This window comes from Megalops cyprinoides, chromosome 8 (genome assembly GCF_013368585.1).
Source record: "Megalops cyprinoides isolate fMegCyp1 chromosome 8, fMegCyp1.pri, whole genome shotgun sequence".
NCBI lineage: Eukaryota > Metazoa > Chordata > Actinopteri > Elopiformes > Megalopidae > Megalops > Megalops cyprinoides.
In genome coordinates this window covers 22,454,159-22,464,663 of record NC_050590.1, presented here as the reverse complement: position 1 = coordinate 22,464,663, position 10,505 = coordinate 22,454,159, and positions in this window count along the sequence as shown.

The following is a 10,505-nucleotide window of genomic DNA, read 5'->3' as shown; positions in this document are numbered from 1 at the left end:
AGTTACAATGCAGTATATTTCACAGGAAGAGGGTGAGGATTTTTTTAGGTATGCTTGAGGTTGCCAAGGTTCATGGGATCACCAAGCAAAATTGCTATGTGCCAGTGACTACATTCACTTTAATCTGAAGAAATGGAATGGATAGAGTCTATTTGAACATGTACACATGTATACTGCAGGCTAGAGAGTGAATTTTAAGACTGTGCACAAGCATACAAGCTTTATTTGCCTTTGGAGATTGTAATTTTTATTGTTTATATTGGAATTTGTGTCTGCATGATGAATTTAATGTTGGGCGCTTTGGTGAAACATTTAAAATGTAAACAAATTTTCTTAAAACTATTAATTAAAGCTACATCATGAAGCACAGCCCAGGTAGTTTTTAAATGCATACCTGTCCCAATTTTTTTGCATAGTTAAGTTCACTTTCATATCTGCAAAGATTGTTATAAGCTTCTACTATCATCTTAAAAGCAACTATACTCTTTTACAGTTGGCGTACATACTTGTGTTTGTATAAAATTAGCTTAGTTCCTCCTTTATTTGAATTGTGGATTTTGGGATCACAGGAGCCCAGGTGCTGACATTTCGCAAAACAAGACTTTAGAAAAATGTTTCTCTCGTCTCACTCTTAACTGTCTTTACTTGGTTGACAAAGTATTTTACCTCCAGTCACTCAAATCTCAAACTGTTTATTGCTTCCTTGCACTATGATAAGATTTCTAGTAGGATTGAAACATTTTTGTGATCAGCCCTACTTCAAAATCCTAAAGGCAGGAACTCTATCTACTAAAAATCATCCAATAAGTATGGTTTCCTGAACAAGCTCAGGACAGCTGTGTTCAGTTCTAAGTATGATCTTGATTATGTCACATGATCCATAGAATCGTTCTCTGCAAATGCCTGGAGGACAGAAAGCTTAGGGGCACAGCAGATAAGTAGGATATATGCAGGAAAAAACCTGACAAAATATTTTGACAGAAAATAATCAATACATATAAACAGCTGCAAGGAGGGTCTTTGGGATTACTGATGTGTAAAATGAGTTCTGTTAATACAGCTGATACTGTGATGTTGTTGAGGGAATGATGTTTGAATGAACAAATAAATGAATGAATGATCGAATAGCTAGTTTATTAAGACCATCTATGTCTTCTTTGAGTAAATGCCCTCCTTGATTTGTTGTCCTCCAGGCAGGTGTACACATGAGTTACTTGATTTTAAGTTGGAAAACCTAATTTGCAATCTGGCTATGGATAAGAAATGCCGTTAGCTAGTTGTTCTCTTCGTTTAATTAAAAATGATAATTAGAAATTGTCTGTTTTTTTGTTTTTTTTTAAGAAAACTTCCAAATCATTCAGAAACTTTTTTCATGTTTTTTTTTTTTTTTTCAAATGGAAATAAATTGATTTTTTTGTGTATTTTTCAATTTAAAATGTTGAGACCTGATGCATTGGGTATGTGTGTCTGTTGACTTGTTTTGAAGAATGTCAGTATCCGAGTTTCATTTTTCTAATGGTTATAGTGTCTAATGTCAGAGAAATTAAGCTTGTTTAAGATCTATTGTGTCTAATGTGTTGTTTTAGAATATTTGGTACAGATTTTTAAGACATAGCACTTTGAAAGTTATCTACTTCTTTTGTATGTATGTTTTAGAGAAGGACAAAAAGGATGGGATGTGCTTTAGAATGGCTAGTGAGTATTACCTCACAATGAGGTATATTGTAGAAGTGATTTATCCAGAGGTTTTTATCCAAATTACTGTATCACGATTAAAAAGCTTTCCTTCTTGTAGTTTTGTTTCCTTAAGGGCTTGATGAAGACTGGAAGCCCACCGGAACAGCCATACAGCAGATCTTTTTTGTTGGGGTAGTTTCCTCTCTGTGATGGTTTGACACAAAGACCTGGTTGTCTCACAGCCTGTTCTCAATCTCAGCTGCACTTGCACAAAAATTCTTTGCATTTGTCTTTGGAATGCAAATATATATATGCTTTCTGTTACATCGCTATCAGATGTTTGACATTGTATCTGATTTGTCAAAAAAGCTTTGTAATAGATATGTGTTTTTTTTTTCTTATTCTAATGGCTGTAGCACCTGCAGTATATCAGGTCTGTTTTAGTTTGTTTCTCCTTCATGTTTACGTGACTGTTGTAAATCGGCATGTTAATACAGAATACATGAGCCAAAACCGAGCCTCCAATTCAGATGAAAAGGATGACAGTCTTAATTTCCTGTTACTTTCAACTTGAAGTCTTCTCTGAAATTGTTTTTTCAGCTCTCTGAATTTGGCAAATGTGTGCTTGAACCAAAACGCTAAACCCAAATGGAGGTTTATCATTTATGTCTCATAATAGACTAAAGAGTAAAAATGTATAATTACGCTTATATACTTATACTTTGACAAATGAAAGTAATCAGTTATGTTTATTATTGGGTGTTTTTCTTGGGTGCTCTCAAAGCTTATTAAGAACAAAATAATCACTTTCAATTTATGGTGGACTGATTTCTGTGAATGGTATTCACTCTTCTGCACTCTGACTGTTGTCTGTGGGGAAGTGGGAGAATGTTTATGAACAGCTTAATATTTACATGAATTTATATGCTACACTTCAATAGTACCTGTTTGAAAGTACAAAAAGCATTTAACACTGGAGACATATAAATCTATATAAATCTATATGATGTATACATAAACATACAAGATATATAGACTGACTCAAAATTACAGTGTTATATCCGTATCAAACAAATGATTGTTTAATAAAACTTGATACACTTTGTATTGAAAAACATGTGTCTTGTTTTTTTTATGAAATTAAAAAAGTAAAGGTGATGAGAAAATTGTGTGAGGCTGTTTGTGCAAAAACAATGCTTTTTCCTTTTGAGTATCTTTCCTATTTACACTAGAAAAAATTTCCATGATTTCTTTGATAGTCATCTGATAATGTTCTGCACTTAGTTATATGTTTGCAGTAAAATAATATTTGATCTGTCTGTGTAGTCAAAATATACACTCAGTGACCACTTTATTAGGTACACCTCTAATACTGGGTAGGACCCTCCCTTTGCCCCCAGAACGGCCTGAATTCTCCGTGGCATGGATTCAACAAGGTGATGGAAACATTCCTTAGAGATTCTGCTCCATGCTGACATGATAGCATCACGCAGTTGCTGCAGATTTGTCAGCTGCACATTCATGCTGCAGATGTCCCATTCCACCACATCCCAAAGGTGCTCTATTTGATTGAAATCTGGTGACTGTGCAGGCCATTGGAGTACACTGAGCTCATGTTCCTGGAACCAGTTTGAGATGACGTGTGCTTTGTGGCATGGCACGTTATCCTGCTGGAAGTAGCCATTAGAAAATGGGTAGACCATGGTCATGAAGGGATGCACATGGTCAGCAACAATACTCAGGTAGGTTGTGGCATTTAAACAATGATCAATTGGTATTAAGGTGCCTAATGTGTGCCAAGAAAATGTTCCCCACACCATTACACCACCACCTCCAGCCTGAACCGTTGACACAAGGCAGGATGGATCCATGGATTCATGTTGTTTATGCCAAATTCTGACCCTATAATCTGCATGTCACAGCAGAAATCAAGATTTGTCAGACCAGACAATCGTCTACCATCCAGTTTTGGTGAGCCTGTGCCCACTGTAGCCTCAGTTTCCTGTTCTTAGCTGACAGGACTGGTACCCGGAGGGGTCTTCTGCTGCTGTAGCCCATCCACTTCAATGTTCAATGTGTTGTATGTTCAGACCACCCTGTCTGGCACCAACAATCATCCCACGGTCAAAATCATTTAAATCAGATTTCCTACCCATTCTGATGTTTGGTCTGAACAGCAACTGAACCTCTTGACTATGTGTTCGTAATTTTATGCATTGAGTTGCTGCCAAATGATCGGCTGATTAGATATTTGCATCAACGAGCAGGTGTACAGTTGTACCTAATAAAGCGGTCACTGACTGTGTAACCAGGTGAATAACATCATATATTCAGACTTTGTTATTGTTGGTTTATTGTTTGGTAAGTGTTTTCATAAGCATACAGTAGAGTGGAGTGTCTGTTTACTCCATCCCTTAAATACCCACCCTAGTCACAAAAGGCACACTGCAGAGATACCAGTTATTCATCAGATGACAGAGGAATGACACTTAAGTCCAACAGAGTAACATTAGGATTTAAGTATTTTAGTAATCTAACCTTTTAATAGGTAGACAGCAGCCTTGCCCTTCTTCCTGATTAAGTGTCATGCACTTTATGCAGTTTTTGAGATCATATCCAGTTAAAAATGATATTTGGAATATGTTAATGAAAGCTCAGCACTGTGTCATTGAGTAGTCTTTACATGAGCTTTAAGCCTGGCATTGATCTTGAATGCATTAAGATAAAAAGAGCATGCTGTTTTAATATCTAAGAAAAATAGAGCATTTCTCTGTATAAGACTTTTCTTTGACAGTTGTTTTCAAGTTTTGGAATAAATTTTCTATACCAGGAGTTATGTTAAATTAGCGATTAGCGATTAGTGATCACAGGTAACCTAACAGGGCATACTTTGCTTCATATAATTACAGCAATATAGCTAATTTGCAACTAGTTGTCCTTTCATGAACTGGAAGGCATTTTAATTGCCATCAAAAATGGTACTTGTTAGGCCTAGGTCAAATATTATTTTAAAGATCTGGCCTGTGACCAGTCATTGAGACCCCTGTCTCTCTCAGGAGAGACTAGGCATAGTTGCCTTTGTGTTTCATTACAATTCTATTCTCTTTTATCTGAGAGAGAGAACAGAGCAGCATTTCCTGTATAGGGTGTGTGTATGCAATTGTTCCTGAAAAAAGAACTCAACTGTTTTATACACCTGTATGGGGTTCCACAAAGTACCACAGACAGGTACTGCATCTACTGCTGCAATACGAATAATGACTTCTGTTCCAGTTACAGCTGTGTATCAGTGCATAACATAACAGTGCAACAACAGTGCGTTATATCATTGCATTTTGTAATTGTAAAAAGTTATTTTAGATTTGCATTTTCATTTTTTAAATGGAATGAAATTATCTGTTATGTTCAAACTTAACCCAGTTGTGCACCTTCCCTTTGTCTTAACTAGGGATTATTTATTCACTTGACAGCCTCAGAATAGTTACATCATCCTTAGAAACAGAACTGAAACACTGATTCAAAACTTGCAATGATACTGAAGCAAAAGCATTTTCTGACTGACTGCAAAGAAAAACACTATTTTATTTAAATGCTAAGTTATTCAAATTATTTTCAAAATGTTGTTTTGAAGGTACTATTTTTCAAGTTAAAGATGGAATGAAGATAACAACAAAAATAGCCTCTCTAAATTAACAAAGTAAGTTTTGAACACAACACATTTTAATTTATGTCCATAATTCAGTTAGAAATAGCCCCAAGATAAAAAGGGAGGCCTTTGGCTCCTTTCAGACCTATTCAGTGTTTTATTTTATATAAAGAATTTTATGCTGTGAAGTACAGTGTACAGTGCTGTGCCACAGAATTACAGTGGAATATCCCCTGAATGTCCTTTGTGACATAAGGATTACATAAAATGGCTCCAATATTACATCATAACATTACCGTTTTTACTGTGGTTCGAATTGCAGGGAAAGAAAGCAGTGTGTTCTCTTTTGGTTGTATCACTGCCACACTGGGGTTCCTGCTTATTTCTCTGTTGTGTGTTCAGTGTAAAGGCCTTTTCTATTCAGCTGTAGCTAGGAGATCATTATTCACCACTAAAAGCAGTGAGTACTCTTCACCTTATCTGTTCCCGATCTGAACTAGATCTGAACTGTTAGAGAATGGAAAATTAGAGAGAGCACAGAAGAACAAATCAGACTTTTTGTATTTGCTGTAACGACTTTGTTGGTGTTTTCACCCTCTAGAGATTCTGCTGCTCAAATTTTGTTAACAGCAAGGAACTCTGACTGCACGAGTGGGTTACAAACAGCAATTTTAGGAGTTTCCTTTAGTCACAGCCGAAAATGTTTTCATATGAATTTCTCTCTTTGCAGTTGAAAGTGAGGAAATGTGTTTCACATGGACATTACCCTACAGTATTACCCATACAGGTTATAAGTTGCAGGAGTGGATTACATACAAAGTGAGTGTAATAAAAGTGGGATGTCAGTAAACTGAGCCGTAAACATGTGTGAATGTTCTATTCAGTATCTTAAGCAAAGCAGCTGTATAAAGGACTGCGACAAGGGCAGCAGCACAAATGCAGACATATTAACGAGCAAAGCTTTAACTGAAGGAAGTATGTGATCATTGTCTTTGATAGTTGACTACTTTTAATGATGTCTTTTCATCCCTAGCATTCTCTGCCTGTATTTCATGTTTGGGGAGGGAAGAGATGATTATTTATAATGCAATTTGTATTTAGTTAGTTTTTTTTCTTTGGCCTGCTTCAAAATGGTGTTTTTTGATTAATTGATTACCCTGTGGTGCTAATAACTATGATCACATGTGGAATTTAATTTAACTATTTATTGCCAATTAATGATGAATGTCAAGTTAAACTGAATCTAAGAGAAAACTAAGAGGAATTTGTACAAAATAATTGACTATTCAGTCAACTAGCCAAAGTGTAACTGGCCACTGAGGTTTGAAGATACGGGGTTTGAAGACCAAGATTATATGTACTGCACTTCACAGTTATCCAGGTCTTAGCCATAACTGGACATCCCATACATGTATAAGTCCCATGCAATTAATATCCGTCAATAGATAATTACCAGTAACACCAAAGAGAAATAAAAATAGCTGTGCAACAAATTTGGAAGCTGTAAACAACTATGAAATTGCATTCATATCTCCTCGCTTCTATTGTCTTTGCTCACTTAACTGAAGAAGATGATTTATGAATGACCCATCCCACTTCATGCTGAGCATGGCTGACGTCATTCTCCTCGACTTGAAGCAAAAGAAAAACCCGGGGGTCTTGACAGATCCACTCTTTTCATGCCAGCCAACGCAACCTGCACTGGGAGTGTCACAAATACTGTCTGGCTCCCTCAGTTACCGAGGAAACCTTTCGCTCAGTGGTGTGATATGACTCTCACTTTATTAATGGTGGCTAAAAGCCTTGTAAAACTTATAACATGCACATTTGTTAAACCATCTCATATATAATAAGGCTTATAACTATCACAGATTGTAGCCAAGACTGTGTAAATTCAAGTTACTTTTCATCAGCTAGTGCTGCTAGATGTTCAAGTGTTAAAATGGGTCCTTTAAATTAGGACAGGCCAAGCAAAGTAAATGAATAACTTTTAACCTGTGCTCATGAGACACAAACCTGGGCTCCCAATAGTGTGCTGGATGAGGTCAAGTACATTGTGACACATGTATATTTATGACTGTGAGGTGAACTGTAAAGCTGGGACCCAATAGGAATGTCCTGGCATCCTGGCTATCTCAATTTCAATTTAATCAGTTTTATATTATTTAGAGATTGCTGCCAGAATATCTCTTCAGAACAGAATGTTTTTTTTTTTGTAATTTATAATTTAAACTGTAAATACATTCTTGATGCACAATAAATTTTCAGTTCTCAAGGCCCTGGGATTGGATGGAGGTTCATATCAGTCCTCTTATATAACGGTTGCTTGAAATTAGGACTCATTATTAATTCAGACCATCTCTGCTACTGGAAGTATTAAAAAAGAGTACTGTCTGAAACTATGGAAGAATTTTTTTCTGTCCTGTTTCCTTGGATGAATCAGTGTCGATGTATTTAGGAGTGTGACGTAGTCACTGTGGTTCTGTACAAACCAATGGGGTGCCAAATGCAAATTGAACTCATTACTATTAACATGCATTCTTCATTAAAAATGTATTTATATATTTCATTACATATTTATTTAACGTATTTATGTATAAGCTTTAAATCTTTAAATCAGCAAAAAGCAACTGAGCTAGGATAAAAGTAAAGCATGTTGTTGCCAGATGTACTAGAACATTAGGCATAAGGTCTTATGGTGCTTCACGAGAAAGGATGACCACACTTGTGATTATATTCAAATATCTATGCACAGTACCTGTCCTTACTACAGTCAAGCTGCACAAATGTCTTGTCCTTGGTTGCTTGGCAACACAGGCCTGTGTTCATTCTTTTTCAAAGCAGTTCATTACTGCTCCAGCATGGAGTCATTTAATTGGTTTGAATGAAAAAGATATTTGCAAATATTACACAATTTTGCAGTCAATGTACAAGAGAGAGTTGCAAGACTACTTAAAGGTAACTAACATAAGGAAATGAAACTTTTAAAGCAGCAGCACTACCTATCCAAAACTTTTCAGCTGAGTTCATTCACACTACCTGACAGAGCTATGATTTGCAATGAGATTCAGTGCTGTCATATAAATGTACAACCATCCTTGTTTATTTAATGGAACATTTTGCTGGACTTCTCATGTTAAAAAAAAATCCTTGTGTTGCTATATACCATGCCAAGGTCTTTGTGTAAGTGGATAATGTGCACATTCATACATCCTTATGAATGTCTGCATTCAAGGTATTCATAAAATCCCCAATGACTAAAATTCACCATGTCCTTGTATTTGAAATTAAATATATCAATGTCTGAGTAATCACTGAACAATGATTCTACTAAATAATAAAACAGTCATTCTACATAAAATGGCCTGAGGTGCTTCTCTTAATCCTCTTACACTTTTTGCATACATTTGAGGTTCGTGTATAAATCTAGCATAAGTCATAGACATCATAGCATCAAGACAAAGATACAGGCTAATGACTTACTAGGTATATCAACAGCTCCACTGATGTGGTATTCTGGTGACTGACTGTAACATAACTATTATGTCCTGGACACTATGTAGAGATTTTCTCCACATACAGACAGGCTCAAAATGCACAGTTCTTGATGACTTCAACACTGTACTGCTGGCAAGCAAAATAGCCCTTTTATTGCCATGGATGGTTGCTTTTGATGCAATGGCTCCAAGCTGAATCATTTTGCTATAGTGTACTACAATGAAATATGATGATTCTTTCCATGCTAAGACATAAATATACTATACTATATATCTCTGTGCTGGGCAAGCTGTGCAACACACTAACAAACAACTACAAACGTCCCACCCACTCCCATTGTCAAATTTGCATGAATTTTACATTTATTGAGTGTATGAAATGTTTACAAATGTTTTAAATGTTTTCGGATACAGGCATATCTAAGTAATATAATTGTGTGTTTGGTTTGCATTCCCATACTCCCTTTGGAATATTCGAGCATTGCCTATAACCGATTAGTTCCCAGGGGAAATTTTTCAGTTGTAAACCTCTACTTTAGTTTGAAATTATTACTACATGTGTGAAGCATTGAAGTAATGAAAAATTTATTTATGAAACATTAAAATATGTATTCAACATATGGGATATTTGATAAATGTTTGCAGCTCTTGTGAAATGCATTAACTATTTGTTAATCATATGAAGTATTCAAATAATAAAATATGAAACTGTGAAATTTTGAAATTCTTGTTAAATGTTTGAAATAATTGTATGGTTCAAACATTCACTGATTGTTTAAATCTCAATATTTGTATTTATTTTAAATATGTAACATTGGGACATTAAATGTAATACTTATTATTTATTTAAACAATTTATTATTTAATAATAAATTTAAATCCTTAACTGAGCACAGGCTGAGCCCTACTGCTTTTGTAATTGGACATGTTATCAGCCAAGGATGATCAGAGCCCGCAGCTGCTGGAAAAGTTAGCTTTGTTCTGCTGGTGGTTGGGGTGATAGGGATGATAGGTTGCCCAGGGTTTCCTTGCATTACCAATGTCAGGCACCATGAAATTCATAAGGTGCTTGCGAGTTGCTAAGATGAGATCAGCAGTGTAGCACCTATTCTGCAATTGGTGCCCACTGCATTGTGATGCACTTTGTGAAATGTAGTGCAAAAAATAACCGTTAGCCAAATGCAAGTGTATCAGATGATTGCATTTAAATCACTTCAGCGATCTAGCACGAGTGCAGAAGCTGTTGCCCTGGCACCAGCCTATTGTATAATTGTTGAGTCCAAAGGTTGTATGGAGGGGAAAATGCATACATAATTAATGAAATATGCAGGGAAGGCAATGATTCTGATTTGATGTGTTATGAAAATTATTTAGCTTAATTCCTCAGAACATTCTTGTTAGAGTAAGTAGATTTTATGTTTCATTTGGCACCCATTAGAAATGTCTAACAAAACTCTATTCATTCATAGGATAATTATTAAATGTAGCACTGGATTCATAGCTGTAAACTCATAATAACTTATAATGCAACTGCTTTTTCCAGACATTTTGTTTGGCAAATGGAGCATATTTTTAGGCTTAGACAGTTTGGACAGTTATATAAGAAAATTCTCTGAAACCTGTAAATAGATCAGTAGTTTGCATTGATACCAGGTTGTTCGTTTGTAATGTATTCTATCATTACA